The sequence below is a fragment of the Mauremys reevesii genome, linkage group 2 (assembly GCF_016161935.1).
Source record: "Mauremys reevesii isolate NIE-2019 linkage group 2, ASM1616193v1, whole genome shotgun sequence".
Lineage (NCBI taxonomy): Eukaryota > Metazoa > Chordata > Testudines > Geoemydidae > Mauremys > Mauremys reevesii.
In genome coordinates this window covers 14,968,216-14,992,486 of record NC_052624.1, presented here as the reverse complement: position 1 = coordinate 14,992,486, position 24,271 = coordinate 14,968,216, and the positions used below count along the sequence as shown (strand labels likewise).

General features: G+C 45.9%; 1 protein-coding gene across 2 annotated transcripts in view; it reads left to right on the top strand.

The window, feature by feature from the left end:
• ACVR2B (activin A receptor type 2B) overlaps positions 1–24,271 on the top strand; it is a 161,693-nt gene that overhangs the window by 8,339 nt on the left and 129,083 nt on the right. The window lies entirely within an intron of this gene.

Genomic DNA, 24,271 nt, shown 5'->3' with positions numbered 1-24,271 from the left:
GCTGCCATTAAAATAAAAGGCCAGTATTAGTCTAGTTATTGCACAGCGGTACCTTAGATGCTATGTTTATTTTCACATTTCCTATTTTAGCGTAGGGAATACTGTATCTGAGGTAACCGGTCTTGTAAGTGTTGGTAAAAGTTTACCTTTCAATTCTGATGTCTGTGTTGCTAATTTGGTGGTCTCCACCCTAATTTAGAGCTTGTCTTGTTTATCAAATAGTAAAGTTAAACAGTTTACCCTGTTTTCTGACAAGCCCATTTTTATATACAGATGTCAGAAATGTTTTCTAATTTGGCTTTTAGAAACACTGTGGATCATATAATACATAGCAGACACAGCTTTGCATTCCTAGAGAGGAAAGAATGCAAACATGAATCTGAACACCTTTACTTCAATCAACCCTCCCCCTCTCTCCTTTTTGTGGATTATAAAACTATTTTATAAAGTGAGTGCACTTTATGCTAAGCCTTTTAGTGCTGTTTCTATGAGCTCCTTCTCATTTCTGAACACTGATAGCAAGTTCTTTTGTTTACTTGAGTTGTCTGCACATCTACAGTTCTCCCCAGTAGCCCTGGCCGCCATTGATACCTCTTTGAAAGTAGGACATTTAAGCATTGAAAAGATGATGTCAAGGCCTTTATCGGAGAAAGGAAGCTAAATACTATATTATTAAAGTTGTAAGGAGACTGGTGTGGGAAGAGGCTGCCAACTACAGTATTGTGTAATCAGTCGTGAGGTGTTTGCTGTGACTATTTGCTTGAGACATCATAATGTTAGACACTTTTATACAAAGCTTTATAACTGTGGAAAAGAATGAAGTTACAGTTGCCTTGAAACAAGGCTACTCAGCCAAATGTGAGCCTGGTGTAATTTCAGGGATGATTTTGTCCCATTGAGTTCAGTTGTAGGGAGGATTTAAAATGAAATGTAAACTGTATTTGTGTGTGTGTGTTTGTTTGTTAAAGTCAGTTTTGTTTTCTTTTCTCCCGAATGGTATGACTGACTGAAAGACAGCAGACTTTCAAATCCCTCAAATTTAGCTTATTTTTAAAGTCTGCAGAATAGTTAAGGGGTTAAGATTGCTAATTCTCCTATATGTGCGGTCTGAGAAATTCAGTTGTCCTTGCGCTTTTGGTAGTAGGAGTATCGGGTTGCAGCTAAGCCTGTCATTGGGTAGCCCTTTGCTTCACTAAAGTTTGAACTTGGTCTCTCTTGCTCTCACATGCACATACTGTATGTGAGTAACTTGTTTTTATAGAAAAGGCTCTGTTCAAGCCGCAGTGGTCTTATGCCTGATACCGCACATGTTCCCAAATGTGTCATCCAGTCGTTTTTGCTCATTCACACATCTGTTTGGCAGTAATCGAGAATTTGAGACTAAATAACAATTTTGGGCTGGTGGTAATAAAACACCATTTCTATCTAGCTTGCTGTCTTTTCTTCCTTTTATAAAATTGTCTTAGAATATGCATTGTGGTCAAGGGAAACGCTTGAATTCCTTGCAAACACTGGTAGCACTTAATTAGTGCAACCAGGAAAGTGAGGGAGGAGACACTAGGTATCTTGAATGGTTATTCATTTTGATATTAAATCTCATGCTCCCTTACAGTGGTGTAATACAGTTTAGGAATCTCTGTTTTACTTAACTTGATGCAGTTATCCAACATTAAAGTATAGGAACACGCATGCTTCATATATGGATACCTTGTAGAGCCACGGAAATAAATGTGCTTATTATGCACCTTCGATTACCTCACCCGTTGCCTGCTCCTGATCTTTGCTTCTTGATACCTGGTTTAATGTTCCAAGACCCTGAGAAGCTTCGAACAGTCACCAGTTTTTAAAATCAACCTGCCAGAGAAATGTTTTCACTTTATCACTATTATTATTTTATTGCTTTGTAGTATTAGCACCTAAGCCCTGCAGGGTTAGAAATTGGAGCTATGTACCATTGGGGAGAGGAGACTGCTTGCTTCCCACTGAGGTCCTAAATTCACTTATCGCCCTAGAAATAGGCTCTAAAATCAAGCTTGGAAAAGTGATCTCAGGTCATTTTTCTTAGCCCTGTATATTTGAACTTACGATATTTAAGGCATAAGGCTTTACAGTCAAAAGTATATGAAAAATAGCCCTAATATATTTAAACAAATTCCTAAAATATTTTTTTCTGTAACATGAGGCATTACAGAATATAGAGAGAAGTAGCAGAAAGGTTTTATTGGCTGTGGTTTGGGTTGACCATATAAATTAGTTATAGCTGTGCCCATTGTGAGTAAAGCATCCATCCCAAACCATTGTGTGTAAAGAATTTATACCACTACATGTATTCTCTCCCTCTATAAAATAGGACAAAAGCCAGATTGTGGCAGAGTTTATGGCTATGATGAGCGGTAGCATGGTGCAGTGGTTAAAATACTGAATTGTGGCTCAGGGAGCCTGGGTTTAATTCCCTGCCCTGCCATGAATAGGCTGTTGTGATGCTAGGCAAGTAATTTCACCTCTCTTTGCCTCTGTTTTCCTTTACTCTTTTCTCTGTCATTTGTGTTAAGGCTGTAAGTTCTTTGGGTTAGGGACTCTCATACTATGGGTGAGTATAGCACAGTGGCAGGCTCTGTGTTCACTTTGGGGTTTCCAGCGGCTATTGTAATATAAATAATATACAACAGTGAAGAAAGCTCTTCTGGGTCTAAACTTGTATGTAATTTTTAATATAAAATTTGGCCTTCCAATCCAAAGACCTGTAAAGACTTGAATAAAAATCCCTTTTTCTTAATTGGTTCTTCTTAATTACTGTGTCTTATGGCCTGAAAAACTTTTTGTGCCAGCGGTGGGAATAATTTCATCCCTGAGACTTTTTAAAATATCATTTCATGGAATAAATTCCTTTTGGCTTAGTGTGCAGTCCTTTACAAGTGTGAGCAGTTGTACAGCGTCACAGTGGCTGCTGTACAACTATATATCTGGTATGTCAAAATGCTTGGAAACTAAATACTCTCTGTTGCTTTCTTGTAAGCACAAAACAGGCTCAGAGATGTGCTGAGCCTCACATTTTAGGTTGTCCTGTGAGTCAAACTGTAGTTTTGACCATTACATCATTATTTATTAACCAGTGTAAACTGTAGCTTAATCTTTCTTTGAAAATGACAACTACTAGAGTGAAGAGCTGGATGTCTTTGCTGGAGTCTTGAAACTTCTTCAAAAGTAAAGGTCTATGGAGCAGAAATCCTTTGTGGAAGTCTGCGCAGATGACAAACGTGGAATCGCCTGTGACACAAATTTCATTGCGGGTTGCACTCACCTACTGGTCTCTTGGAAGCAAAGTGGTAATCTTGCCCTTCTTAAGTCATGTGCTTCTTGATGCAGGCAGTGAAGAGTAGCCTTTTACTGCTAAAAGGTGTCCTTAGTATTGCTGGATGGCTATTTTAGTGGACTAAGTTTTATAGAGTAAGGGAAGCTTGCCCAGCGTGCTCTAAAAGTGGCTAGATGTTTGTCCAAAGCCTCTTACCAAGTGTAGGGTAACATGATGGTGTGTATAATTCACTGCTGGCATAAACTAACCAAGGCAATGCATGTGTGTCAGTTTACATCAGCAGAAAAGTTGGCTCAATATTGCTATTTTTAGTGGTGTGATCCTGTTCTTGTGTCTGTCAACTTCTGGAACTGTTTAGCCTAAAGAAACCAGAAAAGTGTTCTATAGAAAATGTTATAAATACAGATATGTTCCTCCTTCACCTGGTGGGACAGGGTAAATGCTAAATATTCTGGGTTAGTAAAAAATAAATAAAAATAATACAAAAAAGAAACAGGTCTTCCTATCCTGCACAATCACCAATGCAGATTCCCTCAGACAGACAAACACCTACAGGATTTCTATCAAGTGTTCTTAAAACTACAGTATCCACCTGAGGAAGTGAAGAAACAGATTGACAGAGCAAGAAGGGTACCCAGAAGTCACCTACTACAGGACAGGCCCAACACAGAAAGTAACAGAACACAACTAGCTGTAACCTACAGCCCTGAAATAAAACCTCTCCAGCGCATCATCAGAGATCTACAACCTATCCTGAAGGATGATCCCTCACTCTCTCAGACCTTGGGAGACAGGCCAGTCCTTACTTACAGACAGCCCCCAACCTGAAGCAAATACTCACCAGCAACCACACACCAAAAACACTAACCCAGGAAGCAATCCCTGCAACAAACCTTGTTGACAACTGTCCGCATATCTATTCAAGGGACACCATCATAGGACCTAACCACATCAGTCATGCCATCACAGGCTCGTTCACCTGCACATCTACCATGCCATCATGTGCCTGCAATGCCCCTCTGCCATGTACATCGGGCAAACCAGACAGTCTCTATGCAAAAGAATAAATCGACACAAATCAGACGTCAAGAACTGTAACATTCAAAAACAAGTAGGAGAGCACTTCAGTCTCCCTGGATACTCAATAGCAGACTTAAAAGTGGCCGTTCTTCAACAAAAAACTTCAAAAACAGATTTCAACGAGAAACTGCCGAACTGGAATTAATTTGTAAACTTGACACTATCAAATTAGGTCTGAATAAAGACTGGGAGTGACTGGGTCACTACAAAAAATAATTTCCCCTCTGTTGATACTCAGACCTTATCAACTGTTGGGAATAGGACATGTCCACCTTGATTGAATTGGCCTCATTAGCACTGACCCCCCTCCATTTGGTAAGGCAACTCCCATCTTTTCATGTGCTGTAATATATATACCTGCCTACTGTATTTTTCACTCCATGCATCTGATGAAGTGGGTTTAGCCCAGGAAAGCTTATGCCCAAATAAATTTGTTAGTCTCTAAGGTGCCACAAGGACTCCTCATTGTTAATGCAGATTCTGTATTTGTAGCATGAATATCTGCTAAAGGAACCCCTTCAAAGGCAACTATAAGCCCCAAAAGTGAGTTTGTTCACCATTCCTGTTAGGTAAATATGGTAAAAGTGTGTAACTGCAGTGAAATGCTGATAGGAGAATAAACCTGAGAAGGGTGAATGCACTATGCAGGGTATGCTGCAGAGTTACCTGCTGTTCAGTTATTTCAGGTCAGTTACAAATACAGTTGAAATAAGCAAAGTATAAAACTTTGAAGTGGAGTATGACAAACTAAACTTCTCTAAAAATAGTTCCATATATGAAAGCTAGTTGAAAACTGAGCAAGATGAGTCATTTTACAGGCATTGTTGATAGAATTTCAGGGTTCCAGGAATGGGAGATGAGTGTCTTTCAGTTATAGTAACAGCTGTTCTGTGTCCATTGGGATATAGTGTTTGCCCATCCAATGCGTAATAATTAAACAAAAGTTATTTCATAGCAGCCTGTGTGGAGGATTATACGGGAATTTTATCTTTCTCCATTTGGATTGCGCTTGCTCATTTAAAAAAAAAAAGTGAACCTCTCACCTGAATTTTGTGCATTTTTCCCCCCTAGATACGTCTAGTGGGGGAAGTTCCCAGTTAACTGGTAGTGTAAATAATTTTAAATAAAACCTCCTGGTTTATTGTTTTAAGTTTTACTAAATGCACTTGTCCTTAAAGAATGTGTCAATTTTTCTCAGAACACTTGAATGGTTCAGCATCATTTGGATATCTTTATTGTGTGCTTAGTTTCCTGACAGACTAGTGTCTAAAAGCTTCTAACTTTAGACATGTAGATTTCTTTGTATTTAATCTCAGTCTCCATCCTTGTCAAGTGCTAATACAGGGCTTGACTCTGATTTCATTTACTCCATCTGAACTTCAAAGTAACTTGAAGTCATCTGAGTTTCACTGGTATAACACCACTATACAGGCCTGTCTATGTGAGGGGTTTTTGTACTGGATATAGCTACCCCTTTGCTTTAATGGGGTTTCAGTGATTTTGTTTTGATTATTAGCATGGAGTCTTACAACATTTACTGAGTCAAGAGCAGTAGAAACAGGAAGGCTGGCTTTAATCTCTCCTTCCTCCACCTGCTGGAAGTTTGCTTTAGTAGCCACTTGTCATTTAAAATAATGGGAGAGGATGTACCTTTATAGTAGAATACAATGTGGTGATCCCCCTCCTCTGTACCCAGTGGTCTTGTGCATCTTAGGGGGCTGCTGAGCTATCCAGTTGCACATGGAAATAATTTTCCACCTGGGTCAGATGATAAAGTATGTAAGAACTTGAGCCCTGTCTATATTGCCTCTTACACCATGGCTACTGCCCCTGAAAAACTTCATATTTTCCCAGTGTAGATGCAACAGGAAAGGCTACTTAATGAAAACAAGTTTCCCAATGCAGGATTAATCTCGGACTGGGTCAGCATGGAATCCTAGAAATTTAGGGCTGGAAGGGACCTTAAGAGGTCATCTAATGCTGAGGCAAGATTAAGTAACACTAGACCATCCCTGATAGGTGCTTGTCTAACCTGTTCTTAAACACCTCCACTGACCGGAATTCCACAACCTTTAGATAAGCTTTGGAACAGTCTAAAACCTCTCCAGCGCATCATCAAGGATCTACAACCTACCCTGAAGGATGATCCGTCACTCACAGATCTTGGGAGACAGGCCAGTCCTCGCTTACAGACAGCCCCCCAACCTTAAGCAAATACTCACCAGCAACCACACAACAAAAACACTAAGCCAGGAACCTATCCTTGCAACAAAGCCTGTTGCTAGCTCTGTCCACATACCTATTCAGGGGACACCAGCATAGGACCTAATCACATCAGCCACACCATCAGAGGCTTGTTCACCTGCATATCTATCAATGTGATGTATGCCATCATGTGCCAGCAATGGCCATCTGCCATGTACATTGGCCAAACCGGACAGTCTCTACGCAAAAGAATAAATGAAGTGGGTTTTAGCCTACAAAAGCTTATGCCCAAATAAATTTGTTAGTCTCTAAAGTGCCACAAGTACTCATTCTTTTTGCTATAGGAATAGTTAACAGGTCTCTCCTAAAATTTTAATTAAAATTTCCCTTGCTACAAACTAAGCTGATTACTTTGTGCCCTATCCTTGATGGATGTGGAGAGGAATGGATCGCTGTCCTCTTTATAACAACCTGTTATATATTTGAAGACTGTCCCTCCTCAGCCTTCTTTTCTCTAGATTAAACATGCCCAGTTCTTTCAACCTTTCCCCGTAGGTTGTATTTTCTAAACCTCAACATTTTTGTTGCTCTGCTCTGGATAAGCATGATGTGCAGTCCTCGATCCAATGCCTTCCCTCCTCTATTAGTTACTTACTGTGCTCTGAGCAGGGTCCGATGGCATGGTTAAAACTCCTGCGCCCTGTTTACATTAGTTTCCAATGGTGAAATATGGCTTTGAATTTTCCCTCCTTCATTTATGACTGATGGGAGTTAATGAGAAGTACACCTCTACCCCAGTATAACGCAACCCGATATAACACGAATTCAGATATAACGCGGTAAGATTTTTGGGCTCTTGAGGATAGCATTCTGTTGGGGTATGGGTGTAGTGGAGTCATCAGAGATATACAATATGTTTCTAAAGACGTGAATTCAAGCGCATTCTTTGATCAACTTTCTGATTCAAATATATACAGCTGATTTTTGAGAGGGCAAAGAGGGAGAAGGAAACCATTTATTTCAACCCCCAAATTCCTTCTAGCTGTAGAAACATTGTCAGAGTAATTGTAGCCTTTTCAAATCTTTCTGTGTAGATGTTAGTCTAAGAAAAGTCGTTCTGTATTGATGAGTGTCACTATTTTTACCAGTGAGATATCTTATAAGGTATCATTTGAATGATATAAAAGTGGCTAATGCTTAAAATTCTAGCTGTTTGTGAATGCTTCTTCATGGATATGAAATCAGGATATATTTGTGGGTTATAATTCACTACCTTTTATTGGTTTGGTCATTGTGGGATATAGATAGTAGGTCAGTTAACTTTATCATCTTAATTAAAACTGGATTGAATTGTTGAGAGTGATTTTGGAGACAGTGGGTTTTGTTTTTTCCTTGTGGTGTGTTTTTTTTTTTTTTGGTTGTTGGTAGAATGCTGCAATGGGCTTGGTGAGGATTGTGCTAGAAAATTAACACAGGGTACAAAAGCTCATATTGCCAAGTAAGTACAGTGTTTTCTCCAGCTAATTGTGGCCTTGAAGCATATCCTATAAAGGTCATCTTTGTTAGTGAACTACAGACTTCTCCTGAGAGACAGAAATCCATGTCTTTATCAAGGATGAAATCTAGGCTCCTTGGTTACACAATTGAGCTTTGCTATAATTCGGACATCATTAAGCTCTCTAATAAAGCAGAAGAACATTTTAATCAATGTTCTTGTGCTTTTCTGTCTTAAATGTATTTTTGTGTGTGCATTTTTTTTTCTTTTCTGTCTCTCTAGAGCAGAGGTTCCCAAACTTGGTTCACAGCTTGTTCAGGGTAAGCCCTGGGCAGGCTGCAAGATGCTTTGTTTACCTGAGCACCCGTAGGTACAGCCACTCCCAGCTCCCAGTGGCCGCAGTTTGCAGTTCCCGGCCAATAGGAGTGCAGGAAGCAGTGGCCCGGCCCGTGCCACTTCTTGCAGCTCTCATTGGCCGGGAATGGCGAACTGTGGCCACTGGGAGCTTCGAGCGACCGTACCTGCAGGCACTTAGGTAAACAAAGCATCTCGCGGCCCGCCAGAGGCTTATCCTGAACAAGCCGTGAACCAAGTTTGGTAACCACTGCTCTAGAGAAGGACGTCTACAGGAGGGTCAGGGTGGAAATCACCAGTTTCTGGTATCCAGGGTTTTCGTTCAATCACAAACAGGTAACCTATGTGCTAGTACACTTCAGCTCTCGTTCTCCTTGTCCTTTCTTTTCATAAAGACTGAATGGGAAGAGGCCATTCTGGAAAGAGCTAGTTGAAAATGTTAGGTTATTTTTCTATTTTTAAAAAAAAGTGAACATTTTCTAAATGAGAAGTTTCATTGCATTCAGAGGTTTTTTTCTGAAAAGTAGCCAAAGAGTCCAGTTTTTTAAAAACCAAAGAGTGTCTGTGACAACTTTTGGTTGGGGGGAAAAAAAAAGGGGTGGGTGGGTGGGATATTTTTTTTTTCAACACATTTTTGTGAACTATACTTTCCATTTTCCAGTCAGTGCTTGACCTGGATTTTTTTTTTAATGTGGGTATCTGCTCTGCCTCTAACTTCTGGATCATAAAACCTAGACATTTCTTAGAGTTCCTTTATTGATCACTCTGTGTCTTTATCCGGCTGACATCTTCTAGTAAGGTAGAGGGATGGATCTTTGTCACCTATTGTGTGGGTTGGGTTGGTCTGGGCATAACCTTGACAGCAGTGCGCAGAACTGTGTTTTGGCACAGTTTGCCATGTGGATTTGGAGGCTCTGTAATTTCTTACTTTATTCATTTTTTTTAAAAAGGGTGCATCAAGCAGTGATCAGCTTGTTTGCTCTGGTAGCCTAGATGTGACTATATCAAGTGGCATTGGAGGTTATTGCTGCAGTGATGTTAGTTGTCTCTTTAGAACAGTGCTCTCCAACCTTTTTATGCCCAAGATCACTTTTTTTGAATCTAAGGGCAACTCAGGATCTGCCCTGCCCCTTCCTCAAAGCCCTGTCCTGCTCACTCCACCCCCTCTCCCTTTCACCTGGTTGGGGTTTGGGAGGGAGTGCGGGCTCTGGGCTGGGGCTGAGAGGTTCGCAATGTGGGAGGGGGCTCTGGGCTGAGCCTGGGGCAGGGGGTTGGGGTGTAGAAGGGGGTGACGGGTGCAAGCTCTGAGAGAGTTTGGGTGCACCAGGTGGCATCGGGCTGGGACAGGGGATTGGAGTGTGTGTGGGGGGGGTGCAGGCACTGGGAGGGAGTTTGGGTGCAGGAGGGGGCTCCAGGCTGGGCCAGAGTGTTGGGGTGCAGGAGGGGGTCTAGGGTGCTGGCTCTGGGAGAGGGTTCAGGGCTGGGGGTTGGGGTGCGGCCTCTCGCCAGGCAGCACTTACCTCCGGTGGCCCCCTGTCGGCAGCGGGTGCAGTGAGGCTAAGGCAGGCTCCCTGCCTACCCTGGCCCTACATGGCTCCTGGAAGGGGCCATCGTTCCCTGGTGGACCCTGGGGAGAGGTGGGTGGCACATGGGTCCACGTGCTGCCCCTCTCTGCAAGCACTGCCCCCACAGCTCCTGTTAGCCAGGAGAGCTGCAGGGCAGTGCTTGCAGAGAGGGGCAGCGCGCAGAGGGAGACCCCTGCCCCCCGAGGCTATGCTGGCCGCTTCTGGGGGTGGCGTGGGGCCGGGGTAGGCAGGGAGTCTGCTTTAACGGCAGCCGCATTGCGCCACTGGAGATGGTGATCAACCAGTTGGTGACCACTGCTTTAGAGAAATAGTATCTATTTTATGTCCTGCTGTGCCCCCCTCCCCCCCGAATTCTTAGCACCTCAGAATCTGTTCTAACGTATTTATCCTTGAAACACCTCTGTGAGTTTGGGAAGTTCTGTTATTCCCATTTTACAGATATGGAAGTGCGACACGGAGAGATTGAGGCTTTGTCTTCACTAGAAACACTGCAGCTTGGCTGCTGTAGCACTTCAGTGACTCATTACAGTGATGGGAGGGATTCTCCCATCATAGTTAATTCACCTCCCCATTAGTAGCTAGATCAACATAGCACTGTCTACACCAGGGGTTAGATTGGCTTAACTATGTCACTCAGGGTTGTGGATTTTTCACACCCCGGAGTGCCATGCTTGGTATACCTAACTTTTTAGTGTAGCTCTGGTCTGAATGAGTTGCGCAGGGTCCTATAGGAAGTCTGTTAGAGCAGGGTCTTGAACTCAAGTCTCCAGAAAACCAGTCTATTGTCTGAATCATGGATTATCCTTCCTCTGAACTGCATTGTGGGGTGTGTGTGTGTGTGTGTGTGTGTGTGTGTGTGTGTGTGTGAGTGTGAGAATCTGAATTTGACTTGGGGAATCCTGTAGGAAATGTCTATGTATCAGTCATCACCATAATGCTTCCCTGAGTCCGTTGTGCGATTTAAGAGAGGAGCTGATAAAAGAGAAGCATAAAGCATTGGCGATCTAGGAAAAACAGACTACAGTCATTGGCTTCAACATATTTATCTTCAAATGTAACATTACCATAGTACCTTTAAGTCGAAGTGGAACCCAGATGAGTCCTTGGGAAATACAACTTCCTTCGGACGGCAGAGTAGGGTTAACTGCAGTATCAGCTTCACCTGCAAATGCAAGTCTTGTGAAAAGTACACCTCATCTGGTGTGGGTCTGTGCATTTGCTTTGTGGCACTAGACAGGGATTGTACTTTAAAAAAACCAACAACAAAAAAAACAACACCACAGAAAGGTATTTCATAGTACAAGCAAATGAGTCCGTCACCAGTGCTGTCTGACTTAATGGATGTCTTTCCACCAGTTGTATGGCAGGGGGACTTTATCTATAGTGCTGTCCCTCAGGAATCATGCATGTTAAACTTGTTCACATTTTACTGAAACAGAAGATTGTGCCCTTCGGTAACTCGCATCAGGTTTCTCTGAGATGTACTAAAATACTCTTTTTGTAAAGAGCTATAATGACGGCGTGAAATTCTTTGGGCTACAAGTCTGTAATGAAAGTATAAGGATGTGAATGTATCACAAGCTCTTTACCCTCTGGAGTCATGTTGGTCTATACCAGGGGTTCTCAAACTTCATTGCACCATGACCCCTTTCTGACAACAAAAATTACTACACCACCGCAGAAGAGGGGACTGAAGCCTGAGCATGGCCAAGCCCTGCCGCTTTGGGTGGAGGGGCCAAACTCTGAGCCCCAGCACCCTGGGCAGGGAGGCCAAAGCCGAAGGCTCAGGGCTTCGGCCCTTAGGCTTTGGCCCCAGGCGATGGGGTTCAGGCTTCAGCTCTGGCCCCAGCAAGTTTAAGTAAGCCCTGGTGACCCCATTAAATTGGGGTCCCGACCCACAGTTTGAGGAGCACTGGTCTATGCTATGTAAAGGTCTTCTACCTACATGGAAACTTCTGTCAGTGTCTCAACCCTTGCAACTGTTAAAACAAAGTAAACCCCTTGACAGTGACATTGTGGCTGAAAACTAGAGGATACAGTCCATTGTGCTTTGGGATTTTAGGGCTTGTCATCCGCGGCAGCGCTTTAGTTTAATCAACCTCTAACTATGGGAAGTTAGAAGGAAAATTTTCCTGTGGGAGGGCTATCACCTTTCTGTTTACTTCATGGTTTCTTGCACCTTCCTGCGGAACATCTGGTACTGCCCAGTGTTAGAGACATGATATTGGACTAGATAGACCATGGGTCTGATCCAGTCTAGCAATTCCTATGTTAAATGCAACGAGTCATCGTCTTGTCCCATCCCTGTCCCCACTCCTACAAAAGGTGTGTGATTTTATTTGTAGTAGGACTGTATTGCCAACTCAGGCCTTAAAAATCATGAGTTGGGGGAAAAATCATGAGATTGGTTTAGAAATTGTGAATGTATAAAAAATAACTTTGGGGTTCTTTGTCTTTGCTTTCTGGTTTCTGAGCCTTCAAGGAGCACTCGGGTCCACACCAGGCATTGCAAGATGTACAATAAAATGGTGGGAGATGGTAACACTGGGGGCAGGCAGATACACATGTTGGATTAGAGTTGTGAACCTGCTACTCTTCATAGTGTGTGAAAGTCTGTTGTTGCAGTTCTCCTTCAAATAAAACTTTTTTTATTTTGCTTCAACGCACATTGCCAAAGCAGCCTGTTTCACCTGGTTGCACTCTAACCCCACAACTTAACCTGCTACTTGTGGAGTGAAAACACAGCAGAGTAAGATTTCCAGTCCCGCTTCATTACTTTCCACAAAAGTAAGAAAATGTGGACAAGTGCCCTTCAGTATTATGTGGATGGTCAGATCTACCATGGAAAGGCAATCCATGTGTTTGGTAGCTCCAGCCTTACAAGCCTTTGTTTTACAGACCGGTTTTCCTCTTGTGCTAGTGGTAGAGGAGTTACTGGGTTTAGTTGCCTTTTGGTGTTTAAGAGCTGCCAGGAAGTCCAGAAAGCTGCTGGATCACTCTCATGCATCAGGAAGTAGGACTGTATCACTCCTGTCTTGTTCACTGGCTTGCTGCCCATCTCTAAGGGCATCCTGGGGTTTTTTTGCATCCTCAGTGTTATTTGTGAGGAGTTTTCACTCTGACATGAAACCAAATCAGTTGTGTCTAGGTGTATTTTTGGGAACCAGTTTTCTCTACCATCTGTTCTCCAACTTGCCCTCTCTGGTGACTTTTCTGCTGCTCTGAGGACAGTATCTGAGAGGTAACTGCAGGTGCTCTTCAGTAACTGTTTTCTCACTTGTCACAGTGACAAAAGCTGGGCCTGGAGAAAGGGCATAGGGAGGGTGTAGTCTTGATTGCTAGCCGGTTTGGGGCTTTTTTGCGGCAGCTGCTTTGGGGAAACAGGCCCCTTTGAAGAGGAAAGGTGGGAATGGTCCCATGTTTCATGGGTTACATTTTGAGCATATAGGAAAGGGTGGCCTGCAGTTCAGAGAAGGACAGGGCTATAGCTAGCACTCCTACAGTGAGCTACAATTCAAAGGTATCTTGATAAATTGGAGAACTGGGCTGCAGACAACAAAATGAAATTCAACAAAGACTAGGGTGACCAGATGTCCTGATTTTTTTTATAGGGACAGTCCCAATTTTTGGGTCTTTTTCTAATATAGGCTCCTATTATTCCCCCACCCCCGTTCCGGTTTTTCACACTTACTGTCTGGTCACCCTAACAAAGACAAATGTAAGGTGCTACACTTAGGGAGGGAAACCCAAATGCACAAGCACAGAATGGGGGATAACTGGCTTGGCAGGAGCACTGCTGAGAAGGATCTGGAAGTTGTGGTGGAACACAGCCTCAACATGAGTCTGCAATGCTGTTGCCAAAAAAAAAAAAAAGAATGTAGTTTTGGGTTGCATTAACAGAGGCATAATATGCAAGTGAGGGAAGGTGATAGTTCCACTCTACTCGATTCTGGTTAGGTCTCAGCTGGAATGCTGTGTCCAGTTTTGGTCACCGCTGTATAGAAAGGTTGTAGAGAAACTGGAAAGGATCCAGAGATGAATGACAAGATGATCAAAGGGGAGGAATGCAAGCCATATGAGCAAAGGCTGAAGGAACTGGGTATGTTTAGTTTGGAAAAGAGATTAAGGGGCGACATGATAGCGGTCTTCAAATACTTGAAAGGCTGCCAAAAAAGATAGAGAAAAATTGTTCTCTCCTGCCACAGAGGGTAGGACAAGGGGCAATGAGTTCAAACTATAACATAGCAGTTTTAGATTAAATCTTAGGAAGTTTTTTCTAAGAACAATTGAACAATGGAACAGACTGCCTAGGGAAGTCGTAGAAGCTCCTTCACTGCAGGTTTTCAAAAGGAGGCTTGATAATCATTTGTCTTGGATGGTGTAGATGCAACAAATCCTGTATCTTGGCAAGGGGTTAGACTAGATTACCTTTGTGGTTCCTTCTAACCCTGTACCTCTGATTTTGAGTTGCTTTGGGAAAGCTATGGTTGATGGCTATATAGAATCCCCATAGGTTTGCTAGGTCATATTTTGAGTCACCTCCCCCCCAAATTGTGGCTGCCACTGAATTGCAACCTTCACTTGACTCCCAGCATCTACCTTAGGGCAGGGGAGGTCCACTTTAGTGTCTGTTAGCCTAAAGTAACCCCCTTTTCTTCTCATGCGTGTATTCTTCAATAGGTGTGCGTGCTTGCCACGTGCACCGGTGCTGGAAGTTTTTTGCCTAGCAGTACCTGTAGGGGAGCACCTTAGCAACCCCTGGAGTGGTGCCTCCATGGCATGGTATATGGGGCGCTGTGTGCTCCCCCCACCCTCAGTTCCTTCTTGTTGCCAGTGAAGATGCTTCGGAACTGCTCTGCTCCAGCTTTGCTGTAGCTCGTCCCCAAAACTGCTTGTTTGTTTTAGTGTATGGTACCTGTAGTTAGTTTAGTTTAGCTAGAACGCCTGGGCTGGGGAATGCCCCGTGCCTCGGGGTTTTAAGTCGTGTGACTTAAAGGCCATTTATGGACTTTTAGGCGATCTATGCCAGTGAGTGATCCGCATGTGGACTGTTTACGCTGTTTGGAAACCCATCTAAGCGATCGCTGCAAGATTTGCAAGTAATTTTAAAAACTAAGTGATTGGGCAACAAAATGGCAAATGAAATGTAATGTGGATAAATGTAAAGTAATGCACATTGGAAAAAATAACCCCAACTATACATACAACATGATGGGGGCTAATTTAGCTACAACGAGTCAGGAAAAAGATCTTGGAGTCATCGTGGATAGTTCTCTGAAGATGTCCACGCAGTGTGCAGAGGCAGTCAAAAAAGCAAACAGGATGTTAGGAATCATTAAAAAGGGGATAGAGAATAAGACTGAGAATATATTATTGCCCTTATATAAATCCATGGTACGCCCACATCTCGAATACTGTGTACAGATGTGGTCTCCTCACCTCAAAAAAGATATTCTAGCACTAGAAAAGGTTCAGAAAAGAGCAACTAAAATGATTAGGGGTTTAGAGAGGGTCCCATACGAGGAAAGATTAAAGAGGCTAGGACTCTTCAGCTTGGAAAAGAGAAGACTAAGGGGGGAATATGATAGAGGTATATAAAATCATGAGTGATGTGGAGAAAGTGGATAAGGAAAAGTTATTTACTTATTCCCATAATACAAGAACTAGGGGTCACCAAATGAAATTAATAGGCAGCAGGTTTAAAACAAATAAAAGGAAGTTCTTCTTCACGCAGCGCACAGTCAACTTGTGGAACTCCTTACCTGAGGAGGTTGTGAAGGCTAGGACTATAACAATGTTTAAAAGGGAACTGGATAAATTCATGGTGGCTAAGTCCATAAATGGCTGTTAGCTAGGATGGGTAAGAATGGTGTCCCTAGCCTCTGTTCGTCAGAGGATGGAGATGGATGGCAGGAGAGAGATCACTTGATTATTGCCTGTTAGGTTCACTCCCTCTGGGGCACCTGGCATTGGCCACTGTCGGTAGACAGATACTGGTCTAGATGGACCTTTGGTCTGACCCGGTACGGCCGTTCTTATGTTCTTGGACCAAGAGAGAAAGGGACATTAGGCTCCGGGATATTCCGATGGAGTCGGTGCTGACCCCGGCTTCAGTGCGCTGCTCCGAGTCGGTACTGGGCACCTTGGTGTCAGTGTGCGGTGACCCTTTGGTGCCATCAACTAGTTGGCACCTCTCCCCGTCCACGGAGCATGCCAGGAAGGCTAGGAAGAGGCCTTCTTCACCGTGGCACCGGAGTAAACCCGGGACAGAGGCTAGACCCATGTTGGGCAGTCCTTGATCCACACCAGCCTTTAGGCCTTTGACTCAAGTCGAGCGGAGTAGCCCGGCCCATTCGGAGCAAGCCTCCCCGGATGTCCGGAGGCCTTGCAGGCGGCCCGGGATATTATGTCCATGCCGGTACCAGGAGCACCACCGATGTTGGCCCTGCGCTCCGGAGGTAAGCCGCCACTGGGATCTCCACAGTCACCCCTGGCTTAGTACCGGTCTTGGTCGAGGGAACATTTCTGAAACCGTTTGCCACCCAGTGACCATTCAGGGCAAAGTCCATGTGGGTCGCTCTCGATGCCCACCAGGCTGTCTGGTTGGGTTCCGTCTGACCGAGACTCTCGGCACCGCTCCACCTCGAAGACCGAACACTGATGGGACTGAAGCAGACGACGCCAAAGGTCCTCGTCTTGGAGAGGCTATCACAGCCAGTCATGGCATGAACATTAACATCATTCCCGTTTGTCGTCTCGCTCCAGGACTCTGCCATGGCACTGCCTCCACAACCCCAGGCATGGATTGCTGGCATCTCGCTGTCGCGGGTCCGCCCGCCGGAGCCGATTGCAGAGCAGCTGTTACTGACGGTACCGGTCCTCCACATCAGGATCGCGGTCCCATGGTCGGCATTGCCGCCGCTCTTCCTGGTCCAGGGAGAGTGGCAGGTCGTATGTCGGCCCGGCTTCCCTTCGTAGTCGTCCACCGATGGGCCAGGCCAAACAGACCATTGGCCTCCCTCTCCAGACTTCTGAGGAAGGAGTCAGTGGGACGTATATCCTTGGCACCGTGCCCGGAGACTGACCAGGTGGTGAACCCTCTGGTTCTGGTGGACGCACAAAGTACCGTGCCGGCCTCCTCACCCTCTCCGGGTGAGGGGATTACGGCCTCTCCTCCCTCCGTCCTGCAGGAGGACTTTAGGGCCCACCAAGAACCCTTAAAAAGAGTTCAAGCTTCCACCTCCAAGCAGAGGAGATGGAGGAGTCCTCAGACTCCCTGTTTAATGTACGGTCCTCGGTACCGGGCAGGGTGGCCTTGCCTCTCCATGAAGGGGTGGAGAAAATTTGAAATGTCCTGTGGCAACCCCAGCCTCATTGGCTCCCATCTCTAAGAGAATGGGATGCAAGTATTTTGTACCCATCAAGGGGCATGAATACTTGTACACCCACCCTCCTCTTAACTCCCTGTTGGTCGAGTCGGTCAACCACAGGGAACGGCAGGGCCAACCAGCCCCTACCCCGAAAAATAAAGATTCAAGGAGGCTGGACTCATTTGGAAGAAGAATTTATTCATCCTCGAGCTTCCAGTTACGGGTGGTTAACCACCAGACTCTCCTGGGCCGGTGTGAGTTCAATCTGTGGGGCTCCCTGCCTAAGTTCGAGGACTCCCTCCAGGAGCACGACAGGAAGGAGTTCAAAGCGCTGGAGGAGGAGGGTACAGCGGCTGCCAGGGCAACCCTGCAGGCAGCCTCAGATGCAGCGGACACAGTCACGTGGTCCATGGCCTCCATGGTGTCCATGAGAAGGGCATCATGGCTTCTGCTCTCTGGGCTGTCCAGCAAGGCGCAGACCTCCCTGCAGGACCTCCCGTTTGATGGCAGAGCTCTGTTTGCAGAACGAATGGTGGATACAAAGCTGCATGGCCTGAAAGACTCCTGTACGACTCTCCGGTCTCCGGGTCTCTATGTTCCGGCTCCAGCTAAACCTAAGTTCAAGCTGCAGCAAACTCCCACTCAGGCTACCCATTGAAAATACAAGACCACTTATAAGAAGTCGCAGGACTATAAGAGGCGCCCACAGAGGCAGCCTCAGCCTGCCCCCCAGCCTGGGTCCTCCAAGGGCAAGCAAGCAGGGAAAAGGCGGTTTTGATGGGACACCCGAGGGTGCCCTGCCAGTTCTCATCAGGAATCCATCCTCAGTAAAGCTTCTGTTCTCCAATTGGTTGTGTGCTTTCCTACCGGAGTGGTCGCTGCTGACCTCGGACCGATGGGTCCTCAAGGCCATCTCCTGGGGCTACACCCTCCAGTTTACTTCCTCCCTGCCCATCCACCCCCCCATCCCCATTTCTCCTGGGGGACTCCTCGCACAAGGCTCTGCTCGAGCAGGAGGTGGGGCGACTCCTGGGCCTAGGAGCGGTACCAGGGGAGTTCAAAGGCAAGGGGTACTACTCCTGCTATTTTCTTATCCCAAACGCCAAAGGGGGGCCCAGACCCATCTTGGACCTGCGAGGCCTGAACCAGTACATGGTGAAGCTCAAGTTTTGCATGGTCTCCTTGGCCGCCTCCGTCCCCTCCTGGGGACTGGTACACCGCCCTCGATCTGCAAGACGCGTACTTCCACATTCCTATATTGGAGGGGCACGGACTTTTCCTCCATTTCACGGTGGGGCAGGAACACTACCAATTTACGGTCCTTCTGTTTGGCCTGTCCACTGTCCCCAGGATATTCACTAAATATATGTTGGTGGTGGTGGCCTACCACCAGGCGCTGGGGGGGTCCAGATCTTCCCCTATCTGGATGACTGGTTGGTCAAGGGCAGCTCCTGGTCGCAGGTGTGGGATCACATGGCGCTCCTTCTGTCCACTTGCACCACTTTGGGCCTGTTGGTACACAACACCAAGTCCACGTTAGTCCTGGTTCAACGCATAGAGTTTATTGGGGTGCTCCTGAGCTCCTTGTCGGCCAGAGCCTCCCTCCCACTGGACAGGTTTGAGACCCTGAAGGGGCTCCTCGACACGGTCACAAGGTTTCTGGTGACAACAGCCAGAGGGTGCCTTCAGCTCTTGGGTCACATGGCTTGCACATATGTGGTCCATCATGCCAGACTCAGGATGAGGCCCTTCCAGCTCTGGTTAGCTTCGGTGTTCTCCCAGTCCAGGGACAGGATAGACAAAGTCCTCATGGTGCCCCAACCAGAGATCACCTCCCTATGGTGGTGGTCCTCCCCGAGAAACATGCTCCAAGGGGTCCTATTCAGGGGCAGGGCCTCATTGCTGGAGCTGGTGTCTGACATGTCAGACCTACGATGGGAGGCCCATGCGGGGAACATTCAGACCCAGCGTCTGTGGTCGGCTCAGGATCTGACCCGCCACATAAATGTAAAGGAGCTCAGGGCGGTACGGCTAGCATGCATGGCCTTCTGCTTGCGCCTGGAGGGCAGGGTTGTCAGGGTCCTCATGAACAACACAGCCTCGATGTTCTACTTCAGTAGGATAGGTGGGGCCTGATCCTCTGCCATGAAGCCTTCAGGCTGTGGGACTTTTGTATAGCCCATGACATCTGCCTACAGGCCTTCCATCTGCCAGGCGCCCGGAATGTGCGGGTGGATCGCTTGAGCAGGGACTTCTCTTCTCTGCACGAGTGGTCTCTCCACTCAGAGGTGGTGCACAGACTTTTCCAAGTGTGGGGAACTCCCCAAGTGGACCTGTTTGCAACTCGGCAGAACCATCACTGTCCCCTGTTCTGCTCCGTGGGCTGCTGGTACAGAGCGCTTTCTCCGATGCCATCCTCCTGTCCTGGTCAAGCCAGTTTCTCTATGCCTTTCCCCCATTCCTGCTAATCGGCAAGGTCCTGTAAAAGATAAAAACGGACAAGGCACAGGTCCTTCTGATTGCTCTGGCATGGCCCAGGCAGCATTAGTATGGGACCCTCATGGGCCTGGCGGTCGCCCCACTGTGGCCATTGCTGTCCCACCTGGACCTGCTCTCCCAGGACCAGGGCCGGCTCCTCCACCCCAACCTAGTGGCACTCCACCTCATGGCGTGGATGCTCAGTGGTTAGATAGGGAAGAAAGGACATGCTTGGAAGGGGTTCAGCGCCTCCTCCTAGAAAGCAGGCAGCCCTCCATGCGCTGAGCCTACTTGGCAAAGTGGTCTTGGTTTTCCAGATGGGCGGATGAGCGGGGCGTTTCCCCGGTGGCCACCCCGATCCAGCTTATTCTGGACTACTTCCTTCACCTTAGAGCCCAGGGCCTGGCGCCCTCGTCAGTCAAGGTGCACCTGGCAGCCATATTGGCCTTCCATCTGCCGGTGCAGGTCCACACGGTATTCTCCCATGCTATGACTGGCTAATTCCTTAAGGGGTTGGATCATCTCTTCCCATATGCTAGGCCCCCAGTTCCGCAGTGGGACCTAAAGCTGGTGTTGGCCTGTCTCACAGGGCCCCCCTTTGAGCTGCTAGCCACGTGCTCCTGGTCACACCTCTCATGGAAGGTGGCCTTCCGGGTTGCGATCATGTCAGCTAGGCGGGTCTCAGAACGCAGAGCCTTGACCTCCAAGCCCCCGTACACGGTGTTTCATAAAGATAAGGTCCAGCTCCACCCACGCCTTTTCCGTAACTGGTGTTGCCCATGTCTATTCCACATCCTGCCCTCCTTCCCCTCTGTCGGGGTTGTCTGGCAAGAAGGAACTGAGGGTGGGGGGAGCGCGCAGCGCCCCTTATACCGCACCATGGAGGCGCCACTCCAGGGGTAGCTAGGGTGCTCCCCTACAGATACTGCTAGGGGAAAAACTTCTGGCACCAGTGCACGTGGCAAACACGCACACCTATTGTGGATAGACATGAGCAACACATCTCGAAGAACACCAGTTACGGAAAAGGTAACTGTCTTTTCCTTCTGGAGTCCCACTGGTTTTGCACTTTCTTTAAGGATGGAGTGTTTTTGTTTTTTGTTTTTTTTTGTTGTAGCTTTAGATTAATTGTCATTAGTACAGAGCCCTGAAAACCATGGGTGATAAAGACTTCTATTTATATTTCTAAAAAGTATAGATGGTTGTTTGGGGGCAGACCATGTATAGAGCTTATAATTCTTTACACATGTTCCTCCTCCTTGTGTTCAAAGGGCTGTAGAGAGAAAATTTGATCAAAACCATTCCTTTCTTTCTTCCTCCACCTCCTGGGGTGAGTTCTCAGCAAGGCTGCCAGAGAGGTAACTGCAGTTCCTTCCATCTGCCTCCTGCGTCCCATTAGGAGGTCGCTTTTTGCATTTTAGCGACGTCTGGGCAAGCTCATGAACAGATGGGTGTTAGCTGTGACCTACAGATGTTGCATGAGAGAACTCAAAAATGCAGATATACAGATGTAGTCCTGTTCCCCCACCACAGACACTCTTGAGTTATATCCTCTTAAATTCATAAGGCATTACAAAAAGAGAGTGTGATTCAACTGACTAGCAGATCTTTTCTAGCAGATCGTGATCTTAAAATTACTTGCCAAAACTTCATATGGTTAAAGTGTCAGGTCCAATTAGGCCCAAAACACAGGGTTTTTTTTTTTTTTTTAAACAGATTCTTTTTTACAAAGCTGAATATTGAAAAAGTAAAAACTCCAAAGAAATGCCATTCTCCTGTAGTGTTTGCAACCTACACATTCTAGTGCTCTGCCTACTAGCACATGGGAACCTGAACGTGAAACTGATCAGTCTATTTTAATTGTCCAAGTTGAGCAAAGGGGGAAAATAACTGTAGTCCTACAGTATTAATGACACATAAGGACTTCTTTAAAAAAGTGTGATTATTAAGCTAACACTTTCCCTCTTAGGGGTCTGGAGGGCCCAGCTGCTGAAAAGAGGCTTAATATTAATATGTTGTGAGGGGAAATAATAGGGATGTTTGTAAGAGGAAACAAGATGGTCTGTCACTCCCTCTTCTCTCCATCACTTTCCCTTTCTGGTCTCAGCTCCCAAGTCTTAAACCAAATCTGCATTTAAAATGCTGCATCAGCCCAGCTGCGCCGTTCAGTGAAGACAGTACTATGCTGATGGGAGAGCTTCTACTGTCGGCGTAGTTAATCCACCTCCTCAAGAGTCAATAGCTGTCTACATCAGGGGTTAGGTTGGTATAACTGCGTCGCTTGGGGGAGGGGGTGTGGATTTTTCAAATCTGAGCAACAATAGTTATACTGATGTTAGTTTATAGTGTAGACATGGTCTTATTTTCAGGTAAACTAAAAACATTTCTGATGTCTGCAGCTCCTGTATACAGTATTTGCGTAGCCCTTGGTCTGCTGAGTGGATTCTTGCAAAGGCACTAGATACTGCTCTCCCACTTGTTGACAGCATACTTTACTTTTATTCAGCACGAATAACACTGGGGCCTGATATTAAGATGATGACCGCTGCATAATGTAAAGAGGAAAGGTCCACAGTATGCAGTAGCTTTCTCTACCTGTTTGTTTTGCTCGTTCTTCCTAGATTGGTGGCAGTGACTGACAGAAACCTTATTTTTCAAGTAAGAAATTATCTCCTCTAGAAAACACAAAGGTTATTGTGTATATGTGCAGCCTTTCAGCTGTGAAAGAAATAATGTGACCTTTGTTCTTTTAGAATTCACCTCAGTTGATCCACCCTGCATGTCCTTTTAAGGTAAGCAGTGTAAGTAGCTGGCAATCAAAGTGGGGAGGGAGAGAGTTAGTGAGCCCATTTGAGGCTGACCTGGTGCTATCTGGCATTTTACATATTTGAAGAGAGACGATTCCTGTAAAAGTTGCGTGGGTATTTCTGTATTTTTAAAGACTGCGGTTCATATAAATCTTAGGAGAGAATTCAGATACACTCATGTGAGGATCTTTATCCCTATACTTATTTTTTGTCAGCTTAAGCCTTCGCTGCTGCACACACTTGGATGCTTCACTTTACTTGAATAGCCCCATTGAAGCCAATGAGACTACTTGCATACTTAAAGGAGGGGAAAGTGATCAGGAACAGTCAGCATGGATTCACCAAGGGCAAATCATGCCTGACTAACCTAATTGCCTTCTTTGTTGAGATAACCGGCTCTGTGGATGAGGGGAAAGCAGTGGATGTGCTATTTCTGGACTTTAGCAAAGCTTTTGATACGGTCTCCCACAGTATTCTTGCCAGCAAGTTAAAGAAGTCTGGGCTGGATGAATGGACGGTAAGGTAGATAGAAAACTGGCTAGATGGTCGGGCTCAACGGGTAGTGATCGGTGGTTCCATGTCTAGTTGGCAGCCGGTATCAAGTGGAGTGCCCCAAGGGTTGGTCCTGGGGCCGGTTTTGTTCAATATCTTCATTAACGATCTGGAGGATGGTGTGTACTGCATCCTTAGCAAGTTTGCAGATGACACTAACCTGGGAGGAGTGGTTGATACGCTGGAGGGTAGGGATAGGATACAGAGGGACCTAGACAAATTAGAGGATTGGGCCAAAAGAAATATGATGAGGTTCAACAAGGACAAGTGCAGAGTGCTGCACTTAGGATGGAAGAATCCCATGCACTGCTACAGACTAGGGACCGAATGGCTGGGCAGCAGTTCTGCAGAAAAGGACCTAGGGGTTACGGTGGACGAAAAGCTGAATATGGGTCAACAGTGTGCCCTTGTTGCCAAGAAGGCTAATGGCATTTTGGGTTGTATAAGTAGGGGCATTTCCAGCAGATCGAGGGATGTGATCATTCCCCTCTATTCAGCACTGGTGAGGCCTCATTTGGAGTACTGTGTCCAGTTTTGGGCCCCACACTACAAGAAGGATGTGGATAAATTGGAGAGAGTCCAGCGGAGGGCAACAAAAATGATTAGGGGGCTGGAGCACATGATTTATGAGGAGATGCTGAGGGAACTGGGATTGTTTAGCCTGCAGAAGAGAAGAATGAGGGGGGATTTGATAGCTGCTTTCAACTACCTGAAAGGGGGGTTCCAAAGAGGATGGATCTAGACTGTTCTCAGTGGTAGAAGATGACAGAACAAGGAGTAATGGTCTCAAGTTGCAGAGGGGGAGGTTTAGGTTGGACATTAGGAAAAACTTTTTCACTAGTAAGGTGGTGAAGAACTGGAATGGGTTACCTAGGGAGGTGGTAGAATCTCCTTCCTTAGAGGTTTTTAAGGTCAGGCTTGACAAAGCCCTGGCTGGGATGATTTAGTTGGGTTTGGTCCTGCTTTGAGCAGGGGGTTGGACTAGATGACCTCCTGAGGTCCCTTCCAACCCTGAGATTCTATGATTCTAA